The following is a 25,049-nucleotide window of genomic DNA, read 5'->3' as shown; positions in this document are numbered from 1 at the left end:
GAGCTAGAGAAAAAACAGCAAATAGATCCTACACCCAGCAGAAGAAGAGAGTTAATAAAGATTCGAGCAGAACTCAATGAAATCGAGACTAGAAGAACTGTGGAAGAGATCAACAAAACCAGGAGTTGGTTCTTTGAAAGAATTAATAAGATAGATAAACCATTAGCCAGCCTTATTAAAAAGAAGAGAGAGAAGACTCAAATTAATAAAATCATGAATGAGAAAGGAGAGATCACTACCAACACCAAGGAAATACAAACGATTTTAAAAACATATTATCAACAGCTATACGCCAATAAATTAGGCAATCTAGAAGAAATGGACGCATTTCTGGAAAGCCACAAATTACCAAAACTGTATCAGGAAGAAATAGAAAACCTAAACAGGCCAATAACCAGGGAGGAAATTGAAGCAGTCATCAAAAACCTCCCAAGACACAAAAGTCCAGGGCATGATGGCTTCCCAGGGGAATTCTATCAAACGTTTAAAGAAGAAACCATACCTATTCTCCTAAAGCTGTTTGGAAAGATAGAAAGAGATGGAGTACTTCCAAATTCGTTCTTGAGGCCAGCATCACCTTAATTCCAAAACCAGACAAAGAGCCCACCAAAAAGGAGAATTATAGACTAATATCCCTGATGAACATGGATGCAAAAATTCTCAACAAGATACTAGCCAATAGGATTCAACAGTACATAAGAAAATTATTCACCATGACTGAGTAGGATTTATTCCCAGGACACAAGGCTGGTTCAACACTCATAAACTATCAATGTGATTTTGCAAGTGACATATCAGATAAAGGGCTAGTTTCCAAGATCTATAAAGAACTTATTAATATCAGCACCAAAGAAACAAACAAGCCAATCATGAAATGGGCAAAAGAACAGAAATCTCACAGAGGAAGACATAGACATGGCCAACACCCACACGAGAAAATGCTCTACATCACTTGCCATCAGGGAAACACAAATCAAAACCACAATGAGATATCTCCTCACACCAGTGAGAATGGGCAAAATTAACAAGGCAGGAAACTACAAATGTTGGAGAGGATGCAGAGAAAAGGGAACCCTCTTACACTGTTGGTGGGATTGTGAACTGGTGCAGCCACTCTGGAAAACTGTGTGGAGAATCCTCAGAGTTAAAAATAGACCTCCGTACGACCCAGCAATTGCACTGCTGGGGATTTACCTCAAAGACGCAGATGCAATGAAACGCTGGGACACCCGCACCCTTAGGTTCAGAGCCACGATAGCCACACTGCGAAGGGGTCTCGGTGTCCATCAAAGATGAATGGATATGGAGGGTGTGTGGTCTCTGTACAAAATGCAAGATTACTCAGCCAGTTAGGAATGACAAACACCCACCATTTGCTTCGACATGGATGGAACCAGAGGGTGTTACGGCTGAGGGAAGAAGGCAATAGGTGAAGGACAAACATTATATGGTCTCATTCTTTTGGGGAGTATGACAAAAATAGTGAAAGGGAATAGAGGTGAAAGGAGAAAAAAATGAGTGGGAGATGGCAGAGAGGGCAGAATAGGAGAGACTCCTAACCCTGGGAAACGAACAAGGGGTGGAAGAAAGAGAGGAGGGCGGGGGGTGGCGGTGACTGGGCGACGGGCACCGAGGGGGGAACTTGATGGGATTAGCACTGGGGGGTTACTCTCTATGTTGGTAAAACGAACTCCAATAATAAATAAACCGATAAACTCACAAACTTCCCGAGACACAAAAGTCCAGGGCCAGTAGGCTTACCAGGGGAATTCTATCCAATGCTTCAAGATGAAAGCATACCTATGCTACTAAAGCTGCTCCGAAAGATAGAAAGAGATGGAACACTTCCAACCCCGTTCTTGGAGGCCGGGGTCACCTTAACTCCAGAACCCAAGAACCCACCAAAAAGAAGAATCCTGGACCGATGTCCCTGATGAACGCGGATGCACACCTTCTCCACAAGATACGACCCAACAGGTTGCAACGGGACATTATTAAGAAGTTACTCACCATGACCCAGTGGGGTTTATCCCCGGGGTGCAAGGCTGCTTCAGCACTCGGAGAGCACTCCATGTGCTTCTTCAGATCTGCAAGAGAGAAAACAAGAACCAGATGATCCTCTCAAGTGACGCAGAGGAAGCATTTGACAAAATACGGAATCCATGCCCGATCCAAACGCATCAGAGTACAGAGATACAGGAAACGTCTCTCAGCATCTTCCAAGCCATCTCCGAAAAGCCCGTGGCAAATTATCATTCGCAATGGGGAAACACCGGAAGCCTTGCCCTGAAGAACAGGCACGAGACTGGGATGTCACTCTCACCACTGCTATTCTCAGCATAGTACGAGACGTCATGGCCTCAGCAGTCAGGCAACAAAACGAAACAAAAGGCATTGAAACTGGCAAAGAAGAAGTCAACATCTCCCTCTTCGCCAATGACATTATATTGTACCTAGAAAACCCAAAAGACTCCACCACATGATTGCTCAAACTCCCTACAGCAAGTTCGGCAGTGCGGCAGGATACAAACGTGGGGCCCAGAAACTAGTGGCCTTTCTACATGCGAACAAGGAGACCGAGGAAAGGGACATCGAGGAAAGGGTCAACCCCAATTATACAACTGCAGCACCCCCAAAAAAGCATGAGCTACCTAGGAAGAACCCTAACCAAAGGTGTAAAGGGTCTCTACCCGAAAGACTGCAGAACAAGTCTGAAGGAAACTGAGGAAGAAACAAAGAGATGGAAAAGGTTCCATGATGCTGGATTGGAAGAATTAATATTCGGGAAAATGTCAATGTGACCCAGGGCAATCGACACAACTAATGCAATCCCTGTCAGAAATACCACTGGACTCTCTTCAGAGAGCTGGAGCAAGTCATCTGAAGACTGGTGTGGAATCCGAAAAGACCCCGAACGGCCACAGGAAGAGTAGCCAAGAAAACCACTGCGGGGGCAGCACAATGCTGGATTTCACGTTGTGCCACGAAGCTGTTACCGGCAAGACAGTGTGATACTGGCACAAAGACAGGCATACCGATCAATGGAACAGAAGAGAGCATCCAGAGGTGGACCCTCAACTCTATGGGTAACTAATATTCGGCCAGGCAGCAAAGACCTTGCAGGGGGAACAAAAAAGACAATCTCTTCAGTAAATGCTGCTGGGAACACTGGACAGCCACACGCAGAAGAATGAAACTGGATCATTCCTCTCACACCATACACAAGGATAAACTCAAAATGGATGAAGGATCTAAATGCAAGACAAGATTCCATCAAAATCCTAGGGGACAACACAGGCAACAACACCATTCTTGATCTGGTCCACAGCAACTTCGTGCAAATTACATCAGCCATGAAGGCCAGAGAAACAAGAGCAAAAATTGATCGCTGGGACTTCACCAAGATGAGCAGCTTCCGCACAGCAAAAGAAACACTCAAAAAACTTAAAGCCAACGCACAGAATGGGAGAAGTTATGTGCAAATGACCCTGTCAGGTAAAGGGCCAGTATCCAAGATCTCTGAAGAACTTCTGTAACTCCACAGCAAAGAGACCAAGGATCCAATCTGGTAGACGGGCAAGAGACGTGAACGGAAATGTCACAGAGGAAGACGTAGGCGTGACAGACAAGCACATGAGACAATGCACCGCATCACTGGCCGTCAGGGAAATACAGGTCAAAAGCACAACGAGATCCCACCTGACGCACCAGTGACCGCGGTGAACGTTAACAAGACAGGAAGCAGCGAATGTCAGTGATGATGTGGCGAAAGGGGAACCCTCTTGCACTGCTGGTGGGAATGTGACCTGGTGCAGCCACGCCTGGAAAGCCGTGTGCAGGTGCCTCAGAGAGGTAACAACGGATCTACACTGTGATCCAGCATGGGGGTGCACTGGTGGAGATGTACCCCAATGATACAGATGCAGGTAAATGCTGGGACACCTGCACCCCGAGGTTTCGAGCGGCAACATCCATGATAGTCACTCTGTGGAAGGAGCCTCGGTGTCCATCGAAAGATGAATGGATAAGGAGGGTGAGTGGTCTCTGTACACAATGGAAGATTACTCAGCCGTTAGAAACGACGAACACCTACCATTTGCTTCGACCTGGATGGAACCGGAGGGTATTAAGGCTGAGGGAAAGAAGACAATCGCGAAGGACAAACATCATATGGTCTCATTCTTCTGGGGAGGATGAAAACAATAGTGAAAGGGGAGAGAGGGGAAAGGAGAAAAAAATGAGTGGCAGATAGCAGAAAGGTAGACCGAACAGGAGAGACTCCTAACCCTGGGAAATGAACAAGGGGTGGAAGAAAGGGAGGAGGGTGGGGGGTGCGGGTGACTGGGCAACGGGCACGGAGCGGGGCACTTGATGGGATGAGCCCTGGGGGGTTATGCTCTATGTTGGCAAAATGAACCCCAATAGGAAATAAGAAACACACCTATAAAGAAACACACAAACCTCCCGAGACACAAACGTCCGGGGCCAGATGGCTTCCTAGGGGAATTCTATCAAACGCTTCAAGAAGAAATCATACCTGTGCTACCAAAGCTGCTCCGAAAGATAGAAAGAAATGGAATACTTCCAAACTCGTTCTTGGAGGCCAGCGTCACCTTAACTCCAAAACCCAAGACCCCCCCCACCCAAAGGGAGAATTCTGGACCGATGTCCCTGATGAACACGGATGCACACCTCCACAAGCTATGAGCCAACGGGATCCAACAGGACATTATTAACAAGTTACTCACGATGACCCGGTGGGCTTTATCCCCGGGGTGCAAGGCTTCTTCAGCACTCAGAAAGCACTCAAGGTGCTTCATCAGATCTGCAAGAGAGAAAACAAGAACCAGATGATCCTCTCAAGAGACGCAGAGGAAGAAGCATTTGACAAAACACAGCATCCATTCCTGATCCAAACGCTTCAGAGTACCGGGATAGAGGGAACGTCCCTCAGCATCTTCAAAGCCATCTACGAAAAGCCCGCGGCAAATTCTCATTCCCAATGGGGAAACACTGGGAGCCTTTCCCCGATGACCAGGCACGAGACGGGGATGTCCACTCTCACTGCTGCTATTCTCAACATAGTACGAGACGTCATGGCCTCAGCAATCAGGCAATGAAAAGAAATAAAAGGCATTCAAATCGGCAAAGAAGAAGTCAAACTCTCCCTCTTCACCGATGACACGATACCGTACCTAGAAAACCCAAGATGGCTGGAACTCCTACAGCAAGTTCGGCAGTGTGGCGGGATACAAACTCGGGACCCAGAAACCAGTGGCCTTTCTGTAAGCGAAGAATGAGACCGAGGAAAGGGACATCGAGGAAGGGGTCAACCCCATTTATACAACCGCAGCACCCAAAAAAAGCATGAGCTACCTAGGAATAAACCTAACCAAAGGGGTAAAGGATTGCTACCCAAAACACTGCAGAACATGTCTGAAAGAAACTGAGGAAGACACAAAGCGATGGAAAAAGGTTCCATGCTCCTGGTTTGGAAGAATTAATATTGGGGAAAATGTCAACGTGACTCAGGGCAATTTACACAAATAGTGTAATCCCTCTCAGAAATACCATGGACTATCTTCAGAGAGCTGGAAAAAATCATCTGAAGACTTGTGTGGAATCAGAAAAGATCCCGAACGGCCACGGGAATAGTAGCCAAGAAATCCAATGCAGGGGGTGGGGGTGGGGCAGCACAATGCCAGATTTCAGGGCGCGCCTCAAAGCTGTGAGCATCAGGACAGTGTGGTACTGTCACAGAAACGGACACATGGATCAATGGAACAGAGGAGAGCATCCAGATGTGGACCCTCAACTCTACGGGCAACTAATATTTGGCCAGGCAGGAAAGATGGGAAAAAAAAGACAGTCTCTTCGATCAAGGCTGCTGGGAACACTGGACAGCCACATGCAGAGGAATGAACCTGGACCATTCCTCTCACACCAAACACAAGGATAAACTCAAAATGGATGAAGCATCTAAATGTGAGACAAGATTCCATCAAAACCCCCCGGGAGAACACGGGAAACAACACCCTTCTTGAACTGGGCCACAGCAACTTCTTGCAAATTACATCAGCCACAAAGTCCAGAGAAACAAGAGCGAAAATGGATCGCTGGTACTTCATCAAGATGAGCACTTTCCGCACAGCAAAAGAAACACTCAACATAACTCAAAGGTGGCCCACAGAATGGGAGAAGAAGGTATGTGCAAATGACCCCGTCAGATAAAGGGCCAGCATCCAAGATCTCTGAAGAACCTCTGCAATTCCACAGCAAAGAGACCAACCATCCCATCCAGAAAACGGGAAAAGTCACGAACAGAAAAGTCACGGAAGAAGACCTATATGTACATGGCCAACAAGCAGGCAAGACAATGCTCTGGGTCACTGGCCATCAGAGTAATAAAGGTCAAAACCACAATGAGATGCCACCTCACACCGGTGAGAACATTAAAAAGACAGGAAACACCAAATTTTGGGGAGGCTGTGGAGAAAGGAGAACGTTTTCAAAATGCAAAAATTTCAGAGGTAGCCATACTCACCTGACAGGGACCAAGCGGGAGGGGCGGGCTCCTGGCCAGGCTGGGGTGCTTAGGGAGGGACCTGAGAGCTGGGAGGGGGAGGGGGGCGGAGTAAGAGCCAAGGGCTTGGGGAGGCTCCTGGGGCCCAGCAGCCCAGGCCCTCAAGCCACCGTCCCAAGGCCGTGCCCTGACATTGCAAGGTGCCTGCACCCTAACCCCTCTGAGCGCACGCACATGGGTTCCGCGGTACCTCCCTGAGCCCGGGGGAGGGGCCCCGCACCCTCCCTGAGCCGCCCAAAGGAGACCTGGCCTGACCTGTAGGAGGCCCCACCGCCGCCCCCCTCCGCCAACAGGTCCCACCACTCCTTCCCCGCAGCCCTCTGCCCGGCACCCTGGCGGCCCAAAGGGTGTGGGTCCGGCTCGCCACGGGGCCACCTCCATGCAGCCCCAAGGCCCGCTGTCCCCCTCCCGGTCCCTCCCAGGCACCCGCTGCGCCACAAGCGAGGGTCAGATGCCCCTCGCACAGCCACCCCGGGGCCCGTCACACCTCCCGGGGCCCACTCTGACCTGCGCGCAGGGGGCCGAGGCCTGCAGAGCCGCTGCCGCGAGCCCGGAGCGCGGGGAACCGCGGGGAACCGCGGGCCTGGACTGGGGGCGCGGCCGAGCTACCTCCTGCCACCGCCGGGTCGCATCTGCGCACAGCTCCTCCTGCGGCCAGCCGCGGCCCCCTTCAGGTCACGCTCGGGGTCAGGCGCAGGGGCAAGCTCCTGGAACCCTGTGGCCTCACCCCCGCTCCCGCCCCTGGGCCCGCCCCCCGCACAGAGGCCCGCCCTTCGCGGAGTTCAGAGCGGAGTGGAGAATGCCTATGCCTCTGCCGGGTAGTCTGGTCAGGCGCTGGGTTTGAGGCCTTGAGCCCCCCGCTCAGTCCCAAGGGACTCCTGCTCATGGAGGCACGAAGCCTCTCTCTGGCTCTGTGTCTCCCTCCCTGTCCTTCCGTCCGGGTCTCTGTCTCTCCCTCCCGGTCTCACTCTCTGTCCCTCCTGGTCTGGCCCTGTCTCCCTCCCTATCTCTCAATCTTAGCCACAGCAATCAGACATCAAAGAGAAATAAAGTGCATCCGGAATTGCAAGGATGAAGTAAAACTTTCACTATTTGCAGTTGACATAATAGTACACACAGAAAACCTTAAACACTCCTTCAAAAACATTCTATAGCTGAGAAATAAATTTGTAAAGTCACAGGATACAAAAACAACACACAGAAATCTGTATCATTTCTATACACTAATAATGAAACAGCAGAAGGACAAATTAATAAAATAATCCCATTTACAATTGAACCAGAAATATTAAAATACCTAGGAATAAGCTTAACCAAAGAGGTAAAAGACCTATACTCTGAAAACTATAAAACAATGATTAAAGAGTTGAAGATGACACAATTGGAAAGACATTCCATGCTTATGGATTAGAAGGCCAAATACTGGGATCCCTGGGTGGTGCAGCGGTTTGGCGCCTGCCTTTGGCTCAGGGCGCAATCCTGGAGACCTGGATCGAATCCCACGTTGGACTCCCGGTGCATGGAGCCTGCTTCTCCCTCTGCCTGTGTCTCTGCCTCATTCTCTCTCTCTCTCTGTGACTATCACAAATAAATAAAAATTTAAAAAAAATTTAAAAAAAAAGGCCAGATACTGTTAAAAGGTCTATGCCAACCAAAGAAATCTACACTTTGGATGCAATTCCTATCAAAATATCACCGGCATTCTTCACAGAGCTAAAACAATCCTAAAATTTATATGGAACCACAGAATACCCCAAGCAGCCGAAGCAATCTTGGAAAAACAAAACAGGAGGTAACACATTCCAGACTTCCAGTTCTATTACAAAGCTGTAGTAACTCAGAAAGTATACTGTTAGTACAAAATGGACACACAGATTAATAAAACAACACTAAAAAATCTATAATTATATGATCATTTACTCTCTGACAAAGCAGGAAAAAATAATGGGAAAAAGTCTCTTCAACAAGTGCTGTTGGGAAACTGGATAGCTACTTGCAAAAACAATGAAAGTAGGCCATTTTCTTACACCATACACAAAATATACTCAAAATGTATCAAAGACCTAATTGTGAGATCTGAAAGTATAAAAATTCTAGAAGAGAGCAATTTCTCTGGTATTCCTGTAGCGACATTTTTCTAGACATGTCCCCTAAACTATGAGGATGCAGCAAAGGTGGTCCTAAGAGGAAAGTATATAGCAACACAGGCCTTTCTCAAGAAACAAGTTGCAAAGACACAACATAACCTGAAATCTAAAGGAGCTGATAAAAGAACAACAGATAAAGCCTAAATCTAGCAGGAGAAGAAAAATAATAGAGTGGACCATAAAGCAATGATATGGGGGAAAAAACAGAAAAGATCAATGAAATTAATAGCTGATTCTTCGAAAGAATTAATAAAATCGATAAATGCCTAGCCAGACTTATCAAAAAGAGAAAAGAGAAAGGACTCAAAGAAATAAAATCATGAATGAAAAAGAGATCACAAGCAACACTGAAGAAATACAATTATAAGAGAATATTGTGAGCAATTATATCCCAACAAATTAGGCAATTTGGATGCATTCCTAGAAATATATAAACTACTAAAACGGAAACAGGAAGAAATAGAAAATCTGAACAGAGCCATAACCAGCAAAGAAATTGAATCAGATCTCAAAGGTCTCCTAACAAACAAGAGTCCAGGGCCAGATGGCTTCCCAGGGGAATTCCACCAAACATTTAAATAATTAGTACCTATTCTGAAACTGTTCCAAAAACTAGAAATGGAAGAATAACTTCCAAACTCATTCTATGAGGCCAGCATCAATCCCAACACCAAATAAAGACCCCACCCAAAAGAAGTACAGATCAAAGATCCCTGATGAATATGGATGCAAAAATTGTCACCAAGATAGTAGCAAATTGGATCCAAAAGTTCATTAAAAGGATTATTTACCATGACCAAAAGGAATTTATTCCTGAGATGCAAGGGTGGTTCAACAGTTGCAAATCAACATGATACACAACATTAATAAAAGACAAAATACAGCATTCTTTCTTGATTGAAACTCACTGCAGTATAAAGACAGAAGGAACTTACCTCAGTATCCTAAAAGCCATACAAAAAATCCACAGTGAATATCATCCTTAACAGGGAAAAACAGAGATTTTCTTCCAGGGTCAGGAATAAGACAGGGATGTCCACTCTCACTGCTGTTCAACATAGTGCTAGAAGTCCTAGCCTCAGAAATCAGACAAATAAAAAGCATCCAAATTGGCAAAGAAGTCAAACTTTCACTATTTGTAGACAACATGATACTTTATATAGAAAACCCAAAAGATTCCATCCCAAAATTGCTTGAACTGATGTAGGAATTCAGCAAAATCGCAGAATATAAAATCAATGCACAGAAGTCAGTTGCATTTCTATACACTAAACATGAACGGATGAAAGAAATGAAGGAATGGATCCCACTTACAATTGTCCCCCAAACCATGAGACACCTTGGAATAAACCAAAGAGGTAAAGGATCTGTACTCTGGATACTATGGAATGCTTATGAAAGAAATTGAGGAAGACATAAAGAAAAGGAAAAACATTCCATTCTCATGCATTGGAAGAACAAATATTGTTAATGCTACCCCAAAAGTTGTCTATTGCTACCCAGAGCAACCTACACATTCAGTGCAATCTCTATCAAAATACCAATTTTTAAAAGGTTTTATTTATTTATTCATGACAGATACACAGAGAGGGAGAGAGAGAGGCAGAGACACAGGCTGAGGGAGAAGCAGGCTCCATGCAGAGAGCCCAACGTGGGACTGGATCCCGAATCTCCAGGATCCGGTCCTGGGCTGAAGGTGGCGCTAAACCGCTGAGCCACCTGGGCTGCCCGCATTAGCATTTTTTACAGAGCTGGAACCAACAACTCTAAAATTTTTTAAAATAAATTTATCTTTTATTGGTGTTCAATTTGCCAACATATAGAATAACACCCGGTGCTCATCCCGTCAAGTGCCCACCTCAGTGCCCATCACCCCCACCCCCCACCCTCCTCTGCTTCTACCACCCCTAGTTCGTTTCCCAGAGTTAGGAGTCTTTCATGTTCTGTCTCCCTTTCTGATATTTCCCACTCATTTTTTCTCCTTTCTCCTTTATTCCCTTTCACTATTTTTTATCGTCCCCAAATGAATGAGATCATATAATGTTTGTCCTTCTCCAATTGACTTATTTCACTCAGCCATAATACTCTCCAGTTCCATCCACGTCGAAGCCAATGGTGGGTATTTGTCATTTCTAATGGCTGAGTAATATTCCATTGTATACATAAACCACATCTTCTTTATCCATTCATCTTTCTATGGACACCGAGGCTCCTTCCACAGTGCGGGTATTGTGGACATTGCTGCTACAAACATCGGGGTGCAGGTGTCCCGGCGTTTCATTGCATCTGTATCTTTGGGGAAAATCCCCAACAGTGCAATTGCTGGGTCCATAGAGCAGATCTATTTTTAACTCTTTGAGGAACCTCCACACAGTTTTCCAGAGTTGCTGCACCAGTTCACATTCCCACCAACAGTGCAGGAGGGTCCCCCTTTCTCCACATCCTCTCCAACATTTGTGGTTTCCTGCCTTGTTAATTTTCCCCATTCTCACTGGTGTGAGGTGGTATCTCATTGTGGTTTTGATTTGTATTTCCCTGATGGCAAGTGAGCGGAGCATTTTCTCATGTGCTTGTTGGCCACGTCTATGTCTTCCTCTGTGAGATTTCTCTTCATGTCTTTTGCCCATTTCATGATTGGATTGTTTCTTTGCTGTTGAGTTTAAGAAGTTCTTTATAGATCTTGGAAACTAGCCCTTTATCTGATATGTCATTTGCAAATATCCTCTCCCATTCTGTAGGTTGTCTTTGAGTTTTGTTGATGGTATCTTTTGCTGTGCAAAAGCTTCTTATCTTGATGAAGTCCCAATAATTCATTTTTGCTTTTGTTTCTCTTGCCTTCATGGATTAATCTTGCAAGAAGTTACTGTGGCCAAGTTCAGAAAGGGTGTTGCCTGTGTTCTCCTCTAGGATTTTGATGGAATCTTGTCTTACATTAAGATCTTTCATCCATTTTGAGTTTATCTTTGTGGATGGTGCAAGAGAGTGGTCTAGTTTCATTCTTCTGCACGTGGATGTCCAATTTTCCCAGCACCATTTATTGAAGAGACTGTCTTTTTTCCAGTGGATAGATAGTCTTTCCTCCTTTGTCGAATACTATTTGGCTATAAAGTTGAGGTTCCACTTCTGGATTCTCTATTCTGTTCCATTGATCTATGAAACAACCCTAAAATTTGTATGAAACCAGAAAAGACCTCAAATCACCAAAGTAATGTTGAAAAAGAAAACCAAAGCTGGAGGCAGCAAAATTCTGGACTTCAAGCTGTATTACAAAGCTCTGATCATCAAGACAGTATGGTTCTGATACAAAACAGACACATATATCGATGAGACAGAATAGAGAACCCAGAAATGGACCATCAACTCTACGGTCAACTAATCTTTGACAAAGCAGGAAAGAACATCCAGTGGAAAAAGACATTTTTTCAACAAATGGTGTTAGGAAAATTATACAGCCACATGCAGAAGAATGAAACTGGACCACTTTCTTACACCATACACAAAGATAAGCTCAAAATGGGCGAAACACCTAAATGTGAGACAGGAATCCATCAAAATCCTAGTGGAGAATACATACAGGCAGCAATCTGTTGAACTCAGCCGCAGCAACTTCTTTCTAGACATGTCTCTGGAGACAAGGGAAACAAAAGCAAAAGTGAACTACTGAAACCTCATCAGGATAAAAATTTTTGCACAGTAAAGGAAAAAACCAACAAAACTAAAAGGCAACTATGGAATGGGAGAAGATATTTGCAATGATCTTATCAGGTCAAGGGCTAGTATCCAAAATCGATAAAGAACTTATCAAACTCAAGCAAAAAATTCAGTTGAGAAATGGACAGAAGACATGAACAGACGTTTGTCCAAATAAGACATACACATGGCCAACAGACACATGAGAAAATGTTCCACGTGACTTGTCATCAGGGAAATACAGATCAAAGCCAAAATGAGATGCCACCTCACACCAGTCAGAATGGCTAAAATTAACAAGACAGGAAACAACTGATGTTAGCAAGGATGTGGAGAAAGGGAACCCTTTTACACTCTTGGTGAGAATGCAGACTTTTGCAGCCTCTGTGGAAAACAGAATGGAAGTTCCTCAAAAACTGAAAAATAAAACCATCCTACCACGCAGTAATTGTACTATTAGGTATTTATCTAAAGGATACAAACATAGTTATTCAAAGTAGCTCAAGCAGTCCAATGTTTATAGCAGCAGTGCGTACAACAGCCAAAATATGGAAAGAGCCAAGATGCCCATTGAGAGGTGAATGGAGAAGCAATATATATGGATATAATATGGAATATTACCCAACCATCAAAAAGAATGAAATCTTGCCATTTGCAGTGATGTGACTAGAACTAGAGGGTATGATGCTAAGTGAAGTAAGTCAGTCAGAGAAAGACAGATACCATAATATTTCACACATACGTAAAATTTAAGAAATAAGACAGATGAACATAGGGGAAAGGAAGGAAAAATAAGATGAAAATTGAGAGGGAGGCAAACCATGGGAGACTCTTAACACTAGGAAACAAACAGGGTTGCTGGAGGGGAGGGGAGTGAGGGGATGAGGTAAATGGGTGATGGACATTAAGGCAGGCACATGATGTAATGAGCACTGGATGTTATATGCAACTGATGAATCACTAAGCTCTGCCTCTGAAACTAGTAAAACTATTCGGACTGTATCAAAACAAAATGCTTCTGCACAGTGTAGGAATCATCAACAAAACTAAAAGGCAACCTATGAAATGGTCTGGGGATATAGTGCACAGCACGGTGACTATAGTTAACAATATTATATATTTGAAAGTTGATAAGAATGTAAACCTTAAAAGTTCACATCACAAGAAAAAGAATTTGTAACCATGTGAGGTGTGGATGTTAATTAAATTTATTGTAGTAATTTCACAGTATATATATATATATATATTTCAAATTAATATGCAGTACACTGTTTACTGGAATTTAAATAAAAATATTTTTAAACTGTTATATTCTTTACATTTATGCAATATTACATGTCATTTATATGTCAATAAAGCTGGAAAAATTAATTTTTAAAATTGTTTTTACGTTTTCCATCCACACCTCAGAGACAGTGCTATTATCCTTATTTGGCTTTTCGTTGGTTAATTTACATTCTTGAACTTGTACTATCTCATTATTCCTTGGCTCAAAGACCTCCAGTAGGCAGGAAGATACAAAACAATAATAAAAGTAGCCAAGAATTACCATGTTTGTGAAATCACTTAATTCTCACAGCAACTCCATGATATAGGGACTACTACCATGATCATCTTGTAGCTTAAAGATAAAGAGGGGCATGGAAAGCTGAAATAACATCCACTTTGGAAGAGCTAGTAACAGAAGGGGTAGGAATTTGAACCCAGTTAGGGATGAATCTTATGTTCATCCATAAACCCACTTCCTTAAACTACCTCTCTACAGTTTACAAGAACAGTTGTTGCCTCAGGAAGACTACACCCTGGAACATCCTCACTCAGAAAACAATCACAGGATGTAGAAGCCACCAGAAGGCAGGTAACTTCCACTTTTTATTCTATACTTCTACATTCTGAGGGTTTTTTTGCAACAAACATGTATTCTTTGTAATGATCATTATCCATAAAGATGGTACTTAAAATGGAAGACAGGGCATGACAAGTTTTTCAAAGAAAAGGATAAATTTAGCCCCAAGATCACAAAACTAAGGAGTATGCCCCCACACTCTCCCTCTATCTCTGGTAAGCACCAATCTATTCTGTTTCTATCAATTATTATGTAAGTGAGATTATAAGTGTTCGTCATTCTCTGACTTATTTCACCTAGCATAATTCCTCCAATGTCTATCCATGTTGTCATAAATGGCAAGATTTTCTTTATGGCCAAATAGTATTCCTTCATCCATTCATTTGTTGATAGATACTTAGGTTGTTACCATTGGTTAGCTATGGTGAATAATGCTGTGATGAATATGGGGTGTAGACATATTCAGGGTGGTGATTTTGTTTCATTGAGTTATATATCCAGAAGTGCATCTATTTATAGTTTCTTGAGGACCCTTCCTACTGTTTTCCATAGTGGCTGTCCCAATTTCCACTCTCAGATGGACCGCTTTCAGACAGTAAAGAGTGTCCCTGAGGAGAGCAGTGCTAGCCACTTGGATGGACACATGAAAGGACAAAGTTAGAGGGACCCAGGTAGAAGGAATGGGGCACTGAGAGGGGGGAATCCAAGGGCTTCTGTTCCTGTTATGACTTTGATTGCACCTCCAAAAGAGATATATTGAAGTCCTAAGCCCTGGATACCTGAGAATATGATCTTATTTGGAAATAGGGTCATTGCTGATGTTATCAGTTAAATGAGGTCATACTGAAATAATGTGGGCCCCAACCTAATACGGCTAGTGTCCCTATCCCTATAAAAAGAGGAGGGAGACACACAAGGGAACTCCATGTGAAGATGGAGGCAGAGATCAGAGTGATGTGTCTATAAGCCAAGGGGTGACAAAGATTGCTGCAGCCACCAGAAGCCAGGACAAAGGCATGGGACAGTATCTTCTCCACAGCCTCCTGAAGGAGCCAACCCTGCTGGCTCCATGTTCAGACTTTTAGATGCCACAACTGTGAGAATACACATTTTTGTTGTTTAAGCTACCTGGTTGGTGGCACTCTGTTATGGTAGTCCTAAGAAACCAAGACAGTTACCTTCATAATTTGAACCCAAGATGCCTCCCTGCTGCACACCTTCACACACACGCCACCCTGTCCAAACTTTCATTCATAGCCCTCACATGAAACTTTCTAGTTTTTGACTTCTAGGCTTATTTTGTTAACTGGAAAACTTCCATATCTTCATCCTAACTCTTTTTCATTCACCCTTATATGTTCTGCCCATTACATGTTCGTATGGGGTTAGAAAATACCTTCTGGTCCTGTGAATTAGTGAGTGGGGAAGAGTGCTTTAAGCTGGTAGTAAGAAGTAGTTAGGGTGACATTTTCTCTCTTATAGTCATTTCCTTTCATGATCCCATGGCAGCTGGATGTAGAGTCTTGATTCTCACTGAGCAGTGGTCTCAGGGAAGCATCCCTATGCTGGGCCAAGAATCCCACCCAGACCTGCACATAACCTTTACCTCCCCTGGTTTACTGGCAAGATTGTCTGAGCATCACAATGTTGTGCACAATGCCCTGCACATCAGGACCTGCAGCCCTACTTCTTGTTATCAGGCCACCTGCCGGTACATCCTTACTCTGACTTGCCTACGTCTCAGATGAACAGTGGTGGGCCTCAGGATGACACCTTACTCTTAGCTCTCCAGACTGGCTTTTGAGGAGTTCCATCCCCACCTCTTGAAATAACCAAAAATCTGGGATTCAGGGTTGGGACCCTCATTCTTGGTATTGGTGGTTTCTCCACATGACAACTGCCTTTTCATTTTCCCTCTAGGCCTCAGGGAGTGGGATTTTCACAGGCTTACGTGAATCTTACCTGAATCCCATTTATCTTCCAAGCCTCAGGTTCAGAAAAATGCTGCCTATCTGTGCTCTTGAATTACGAGCTCTATGAAAAGTGACGAGTGAGAGCATTATAGCAGCAGCTATAGCTAAACTTTATTCAAATCTAGTCATGCTAGCATTGTTCTAGGTGCTTTGAGCCTAGGCACTCTGGCTCCAGAATCCAGGTAAAAAAAAAAACTGTAAGCTTTTATACTTCCCTTAGGCCCAGGTTCTTAGAAGGGATATGATAGATATTGGTGAGTACATCAAGGGCCAGAAATTGAGGGGGAAATGAGTAACTGGTTGTCTTTCTCCAGGGTGGGTTCCACCATGAACACTGCCTGTGCTCAACCCAATTCTATCACTTCCAGACCCTTCTCTGCCTTCTCAAACTTCGACCTAACTTTGGTCATTTGACATGTTCAGAAAAGGGTGGAATTTTGATGAGTTGGACATCTGCCAGGTATATAAGTGAATACCATAAAGAGGGCTTGAGTGTGTTTATGAAGCTTTTATTTCCTCCTCCGCCTAAGCATGACATAGTCTATCCTTGGAAGAAGTACAAACACCATCTGTCCCTTGTCAAGCCCAGTGACCAGAGGGCTTGGTCACTCAAAGAACCTGTACTCTTGGGTGGCAGGCTACCAGGGATTGTGCAAGCATTGGGTGGCCCCAGGCTGGGGGTGGACAACTTGACACCATCACATCTCTTTGGTCTGTGTCTTCCTACGTGTTTTTAGGGGTAGACAGTAATAAAAATTCCCTGCCTGAAATGATAGTCAGTGACTGAAGAACTAATGTTTCCCTCTGCCCTGGCTTCTCTTCATTTCTATCTTTCTCTTTAGAATGAGAAAGTTGGCTGTGACACCCTGTTTCAAAGACTCACATCCGAGGAAAATCCATTCTCAACAAGGCAGAAGATCAGGCCATTTGAGCATGCCCTGTGCCAATGAAAGCACATGTTCAGTTGTATACATTTGCCCTTGCTTTCAGATGTTTTTATTCTCGGTCTGCATCCTTCACCTTGAGATTTTAGAAGCTAGAAACACTTTCTTCTACTTAGTTGTAAGTCAGATGCTATTGCATGGAAACTTCATGGTCTTTAGCCAGCAGGGTGGACAGCAAGTTAGAGATGACAGCCATGTGTTATCCTGGTATCAGCCAGGCTAAGTACTGCTAAGTACTAAGAGGCTAAGTACCGCTGCTATACCAAGTGACTCCAAGGTGTCAGAAGCTACAAAATTAAAGATTTATTTCTTGCTCACACCATCTGGGTCAGCCGCATGTCTACTCTAAATCATATTAACCTGGGACTCAAGTTGATGGAGAAGATGCTTTCTAAAGAATTGCTGGGTGTCATGGTGGAGGGAAGAAAGAGCATGGAGATTAACACCACTGAACTGTGCAATTAAAAATGTTTAATATAGGGACGCCTGGGTGGCTCAGCTGTTGAGCATCTGCCTTTGGCTCAGGGCATAATCCTGAAGTCCCAGTATCAAGCCCCACATTGGACTCCCTGCATGGAGCCTCCTTCTCCCTTTGCCTGTATCTCTGCCTGTCTCTCTCTCTCTCTCTCTCTGTGTGTCTCATGAATAAATAAGTAAAATCTTTAAAAATTTTTAAGATAGTATTTTTTTACCTTATATGCATTGTACCACAATAAAAAAATGAAGAGAGATAGAGAGAACCATACTCCAAGTATACCCTAGCTTCTGCTGGAACATAGAATACACATTTCTGCTCACATTTTAGTATTCAGAGCAAATCATATGACCATGTCTATTGTCAGTGAGACAAGGAAGTATACTCTACCCTAACAGTGTCAGTGAATCTCTGAAGATACTAATACATTCTCTCAGACCCTGTTTCTTTTCACGAGCAAGCCCTTGGCTATTCCTCTAAGAACTGGGGAGGTAGGGCAGCAACAGATAGAGCTAGTTTTCTGTGGTTCTCCTGATGTTGAGAGCAGTTGGTGGTGGAGGCAACAGGCACGAGACAAAATTAGGAGACCCACATCACCTCTCAGTCAACTTTAGCCAAGTTTTGCATTTCTCTGAGCCTCAGATTCTTCATCTGAGGAATCAGAGATTAGATCAGACAAGTGCTGATGTTGGTGCCAGCTGGAGCTTTCCTGTGCATCTTCTATTTTACCCTACTTTCTTATGTTGAATTCTACCCAGATAGACCTGGGGGTGTGGGGTGGTGGGAGGAGGCAGGGTGGGAGACACTGGTAAAAAGACTGGACAATCCTTGTTCTGCATCACCTCATTGAAGTATGACACTCCCATTCTAACAAGTGCTAACAAACCATCCCTCCACTGGTTTATTCCATGGACCAATGCAGAAGGGCTCCTTGAGAAGTGGAAAGACTAAAGACAAAAGGATTTGAAGCACAGAATCCTTTAATAATGGTAGCCCATTTGGGCATCGCTCTCTCTATGATTCAAAGGGGAAATTCCTTCTGGGGTTTGCTTCTGTACAGGGAAGCTCTTACAATATGTTGAGGAGAAGGTTGTTCTTCAAGCAAGTGTGTCCCAAGGACCTTCTCAGCAACACTAGGAGATAATAAAACATTCGGGTAAAACTACCAGTGCTGCCAAGATGAGCTCTATAACCAAGGGGACTTCCAAGGTGAGTGCCAACACATCTCTGCTCTCCCTCCCTTCCCATCCTTTATCCCAATCCATTGTCTTATGTCTGTCTTTTTTTTAATTTTTTTTAATTTATTTATTTATGATAGTCATACAGAGAGAGAGAGAGAGAGAGAGAGAGAGAGAGAGGGGCAGAGACACAGGCAGAGGGAGAAGCAGGCTCCATGCACCGGGAGCCCGACGTGGAACTCGATCCTAGGTCTCCAGGATTGCGCCCTGGGCCAAAGGCAGGCGCCAAACCGCTGCGCCACCCAGGGATCCCTTATGTCTGTCTTCTAAGTACCTTCCTACGACCTGTCTCTCTGCTTCTGAGCTGCCTATTGATTTTCCTCACTGACTGTCTTTCCTTCCTGTGAAGGGATAGGCACAAGCCCTTCTTTTAAGGAAGACTGAATGGCAGCTGGGCGGCTGGGATGGGTCCTCAGGATTTACACTAAGTATGAGTTTGTAGGTTTAAATTGTTTGCTTTTCCATTCCAGTTGAAAAGTGTTTGTCCTTGCCTATTTATTTCTTAACTCTCTCAACAGTATTTTTTTATTGAAGTATAATTAACATACAGTATTATATTAGTTTCAGGTGTACAATACAGCGATTCAACAATTCTATATATTGCTCGGGGCTCATCAAGATAAATGTACTCTTAATCTCTTTCACCTATATAATCCATCTTCCACCCACCTACCTGCTAGCAACCATCAGTTTATGCTATTTAAGAGTGGTTTTTGTTTGCCTTTTTAAAAACCTTTGTTTGCTAATTTGTTTCATTTTTAAAATTCTATATATGAGTGAAATCACATGATAGATATTTATTTTTCCTTGACTGCCTTATTTCACTTAGCATTTATGCTCTAAATCCATCCATGTTATTTGAAATGGAAAGATCTCATCCGTTTTTATGGTTGTGTAATATCCTCTTGTATAGACACGCCTGGGTGGCTCAGTGCTTAAGCATCTGATTTTGGCTCAGGTTGTGATCCTGGGGTCCCAGGATTGAGTCCCATACTGGGCTCCCTGAAGGGAGCCTGCTTCTCCCTCTGCCTATATCTCTGCCTCTCTTTCTCTGTGTCTCTAATGAATAAATAAATTTATTTATTCATACACACACACACACATACATATCACGTGTTCTTTATCCATTCTTCAGTCCATGGACACCCGGGTTGTTTTTTCATATATCAGCTATTGCAAATAATTCTACAATAAACATAGGGGTGCATATATCTTTTCAAATTAGTGTTTTTCATTTTCTTTGGGTAAATACCCCAGTAATGAAATTATGGGATCATATGGAATTTCCATTTTTATTTTTTTGAGGAACCTCCATACTGTTTTCCACAGTGGCTATCCCCAATTTGCATTCCTACCAACAGCACACAAAGATTCCATTTTCTCTGCACCCTCACAAATAATTGTTATTTCCTATGTTTTTTATTTTAGCCATTCTGACAGGCATAAAGTGATATCTCATTATAGTTTGAACTTGCATTTTCCTGATGATTAGTGATGTTGAGAATCTTTTTTTATGTGTCCGTTGGCCATCTATATATCTTTCTTGGAAAAATGTCTATTCAGGTCCCATGCCCATTTTTTTTTTCCATGCCCATTTTTTTAAATTTTTATTTATTCATGATAGGCACACAGTGAGAGAGAGAGAGAGGCAGAGACATAGGCAGAGGGAGAAGCAGGCTCCATGCACCGGGAGCCCGAAGTGGGATTCGATCCCAGGTCTCCAGGATCGCGCCCTGGGCCAAAGGCAGGCGCCAAACCACTGCGCCACCCAGGGATCCCTCCATGCCCATTTTTTAATTGGATTATTCGTGGGGCTTTTTTGGTATTGAGTTGTATAAGCTCTTTATATATTTAGAATATTATTTATATATAATTTTTATTAGTGTTTATATTATTTATATATTTTATTTTTTATAAGTTATATATTATTTATATATTTAATTATATATTTAAAAGATATATATAATTTGCAAATATCTTTCTTCATTCAGTAGGTTGCCTTTTTATTTTGTTGGTGATTTTCTTTGCTATGCAAAAGCTTTTTATTTTGGTGTAGTCCCAGTAGTTTATTTTTGTTTTATTTCCTTTGCTAAAGGAGATATATAAAGAAAAATGTGTCTACAGATGATGTGAAATTACTTCCAATGTTTGGTTATGGACTGGAAGAACGAGTATTGTCAAAATGTCCATACTACCCAAGCAATCTACAGATATGCAATTCCTATCAAAATACAACAGTATTTTTTACAGAACTAGAGAAAATAAAAGTAAAATTTGCACCACAAAAGACTGAGTAGCCAAAGCAATCCTGAGGGAATAAAGCTCAAAGTATCACAATCCCAGATTTCAAGATACACTACAGAGCTGTAGTGATCAAAACAGTATGGTACTGGCACAAAAACAGACACATAGATCAATGGAACAGAAGAGAGAATGCAGAAATAAACCCATGCTTGTATGGTCAATTTATCTATGGCAAAGGAGAGAAGAATATACAATGGGGGAAAAGGCAGTCTCTCCCAAAAATGTGCTGGGAAAACTGGGCAGCTACATGTATACAAAAGCATGAAACCAGACCACATTTTTATGCCATTCACAGAAATAAGCTAAAAATGTATTAAAGACTTAGATGTGAAACTTGAAATGATAAAATTTCTTACCAGTATTTTTTAAGACCACAAGTTACCTTCTGGCATCTAAGCATTTTTCTCCAGCCAGGGCAAAGGATCAATTCATGAAAGAAGCAAATAAACCAAATTCCTATAAGATCCTCTATCTTTCCACTTAATACCTACTCCCCTCCACACACACACACACACACACACACACACACACACCCTTCATGCCATCCTAGTTTTAAATAATTTTGATTTTGGGTGGAGGAATCATGGAATAAGCATGATCTTGGTTGGGGGATAATAAATTCTCTGAGCTCCTTTTATGGCTTACTCTTTGAGATGAAAATTTTCTTTCTTCATTCAGTGCCTCAGGAATCCTCAGTACCCAATGGCATTAAGTGTCCTGCCTGCTACAACGTGTATGATGTTTCCTGCGACCCAGTTCTTCTTGCCTGCACTGGTACAGAGACAAAGCGTGTGGAAGTTATTGGCATAGGTACAACTATTTCCACAGGATTCTTGGTGTTCATTTTCTCAAAGGATATATCTGTGCTAGTTATCTTTGCTGTGTAATCATTACTCCAAAACTTGGCAGTTTAAAACAATGAGCATTTATTATTTCATGGCATCTGAGGGTCAGGAGTTTGGAAGTGGCCTAGCTAAGTGCTTCTGGCTGAGTTTCTCATGAAGTTGTAATCTAGCTGTCAGCAGGGCCTGTCACCAGGAAGACCTGCTTCCAAGATCACCCATGTAGTTGTCAGGCTTGGTTCTTCTCTACATGGGTCTCTGTGTGGGCTGCCTGGATGTCCTTATAATGTATTCCCCCACAGCAAGTGATGAGAGAGAGAGAGAGAGAGATAGAGAGAAGAGAAGAGAAGAGAAGAGAGAAGAGAGATAAGAGAGATGGAGGGAGGGAGGAAGAGCACTAACTGGCATTTCTCAGGGCAAATGATGACAGAGGGAGAAGAGGAGGAGAAGAGGGAGGGAGGAAGGAGATACTACAGTTTCAAAGTAATCAAATATCAGAAGGAACATTTCTTCACTTCTGTTGTATCCTGTTGGTTGCACAGATCAACTCTGATACAACATGGGAGAAGAGTATACAAGGACATGAATACTAAGAGATCGCAGGCCATCCTAGAGACTAACTACTATGTACAGCAAAGGCTGATACAGGGCCAAGTCCTAGTTCACTCTCCAAAGTTTGGAGGGAGCCATCTGTCAGAAGAGAGAAGGGGGAGAGGAGAGGACGAGGAGAGGAGAGGGAAGATGAAGAGAACACAACTGCTTTCCACAGGAAAGTCTGACACTTGGGAACATGTCATATCATGATCTCCTCGAATGGGAACTTGGGTCATTGGCCATCACCCTCTTCAACAAAGAGGGTGATACCTCAGTTCTGTTTTTTTTCATCACTACCATTATTGCTATTACCCAATCCCCATGAATAAGCATGATATGATTCTGAAATCTGCAGAAGGACTTGCCATTTTCCTGAGGAGGAGAAAAGTATGGACTTGTAATAAGATGCACAGATGCCATTCAGATAGAAAACAACAGGTACCAAGGGGCTGTTTAGGTGAATACATGAGTTCTGACCTCAGGCTTTTTCCTCTCTTCCAACTATCTCTTGCCTCGTCAGAAGGTACAGACTCCAATCTCAGCTATGCATCTGACACAGCAGGGGCCCTTTGGGATTCATCCTAAACTGAGATGTCGGGCCCAAAGGGAACTAAGGCTTGGTCCCTGGACAGAGATGGAGCTGTGGTTCTTGCTTCTTTCACAGAAGGCAGAGGGGAATTCTGGGGCATTCTGTGTACCCTTTTCTTCCCCAAGCGAGGCAGATAGGATAGGACGTGGGTGAAGAGGGGAGACAAGATAAGAGAGAAGACTAACTCTTGGATTTTTCTTTTGGCAGATAGTCCAATATTTATGATTTTTGCCATGGGTTGTGCTACTGAAACTGTCCTCAACTTGAGGAATATAAGTATATTGAATAACATAAAAATCCGTACCAACTGTACAGAACAAAGCAATGGAGATCCCCACTGATGTTCATCACCTCATCAATCTTGACTGGTCCCTTCTTGCTCAAAGTCTTGCTTTGAAGTTTGCACACTTCCAAGCTCATAATTCTACAAACCTGAAAAAGTTGGAGTCCTCTGATGTCTCCCCTCCCCAACATTCTCCAGACATTGCAGAATTAAGTTGCTGATATTTCCTTAAGTATATTTGTAATCTTTATTAGTAACTCAGGTTAAAAAAAATCTTATTGAAGGGGGGTCTCTGGGTGGCTCAGTGGTTGGCACCTGCGTTTGGCGCAGGGAGTGATCCTGGAATCCTGGGATCTAGTCCTACATCAGGATCCCTGCATGGAGCCTGCTTTTACCTCTGCCTGTGTCTCTGCCTCTCTCTCTCTCTCTTTTCTGTGTCTCTCATGAATAAAAAAATAAATTAAATATATTTTAAAAAAATCTTATTCATTCATCTAATGGATTCTTTCTTCAACCCAAGTAATAAGTAAGGAAATATTAGATAGCATCTCAGGCTGTGTCCCACAAGTCAGGGGCAGTCACAACCATTCTTCATGTGATGCCATGAGGAAGCAGGGGTCAGGAATAACCCTTACAGGATCCAAACTATGATGTCCTCATGGTGCTGAACACAATGGACACCGTGATACCTGCTCATATGGATCTCTTGATTCTCCAAATTCAGTTTCCTACAGGGTGCAGTAAGTTGCATAAAAGAAAAGAATACCTCACACGTAATGATGACCTTCTGGGAAGCAATCTGTTGTCTGTATCGTGCTGGGGCCCTTGCACTCTATAAGCTTATCTGAGCCTGAAATCTACATAGACTGTGGCTTTCTCCTTGGGACTATGTCTCCATTTTCTCTTCCCTGGGCTTTTGAGCAGGCAGCGTGCAGAGTTTATATGTCCAGGACTCGTTTTATGCATATTCTCACTGTGTGCTCAGCACAGTGATGGAAACTGCAAAAGACACAGGGTTCTCCCTCAGGGATAAGGAGCTAATACACAGAGAATGATGAAAGGATTGCATGTAACTGCACGGAATTCTAAGCACAAATAATCAGAGGGGCAGGAAAATTCAGGGAGGAAAAAGGAGGTAGAGTCAAAACTGGTACACAAAGGTGGTAAACTGAGACAGGGCTTGAGGAAGGAGTGTGTATGAAAGTGAAGTTCCCACTGGGGAAATGGTAGGCTAAAAATGGTTAAACAGCAAAGTCCCCAGAAAGGCAGTAAATCAAATAGAGCCTACACAGGAGACCTTTGATAAGGAACCCTTAGGGTAATAATGGGAAATCCTGTGCTGATTCAACTCCAAGGAGGTCACATCAGCTCAAGTGGGGCTGGTGTTGCTGTTACCACCACATACGTTTTACAAAGAAAAAGTGGCAACAGGATGGAGACTCTAACCCAAATTGTCAATTTACAATCTGGGACTTTATTCTCTGTGCCATCCTGCCTCTCAACCAATAACCAAGTCCTGGACACATCAGTCAGCTTGGACT

The 25,049-nt window shown here is 43.4% G+C and overlaps 2 long non-coding RNA genes across 6 annotated transcripts in view; one reads left to right on the top strand and one right to left on the bottom strand.

Moving 5' to 3' along the window:
- LOC119864456 overlaps positions 1 to 23,735 on the top strand; it is a 42,224-nt gene extending 18,489 nt beyond the window's left edge. For all 4 annotated transcript variants that reach the window (XR_005373978.1, XR_005373980.1, XR_005373981.1 and 1 more), the window contains exons 3-5: positions 14,186 to 14,278; positions 18,719 to 18,867; positions 21,879 to 23,735. This is a non-coding gene — a long non-coding RNA (uncharacterized LOC119864456). The remainder of the gene's footprint in view (positions 1 to 14,185; positions 14,279 to 18,718; positions 18,868 to 21,878) is intronic.
- LOC119864449 lies at positions 1,892 to 21,993 on the bottom strand. Of its 2 annotated transcripts, none has more exons than XR_005373982.1 (3): positions 21,846 to 21,993; positions 4,749 to 4,825; positions 1,892 to 2,087 (listed from the first exon to the last, which is right to left on the bottom strand). It is a non-coding gene; the product is annotated as an uncharacterized LOC119864449 (long non-coding RNA). The 2 variants fall into 2 exon arrangements; XR_005373983.1 differs by lacking the exon at positions 21,846 to 21,993 and adding an exon at positions 6,545 to 6,683.
- Positions 23,736 to 25,049: the final 1,314 nt, after the last annotated feature.

The sequence above is a fragment of the Canis lupus genome, chromosome 19, assembly GCF_011100685.1.
Source record: "Canis lupus familiaris isolate Mischka breed German Shepherd chromosome 19, alternate assembly UU_Cfam_GSD_1.0, whole genome shotgun sequence".
Classification (NCBI taxonomy): Eukaryota; Metazoa; Chordata; class Mammalia; order Carnivora; family Canidae; genus Canis; species Canis lupus.
The sequence above is the reverse complement of the archived record's forward strand: the minus strand, read 5'-3'. Positions and strand labels throughout refer to the sequence as shown.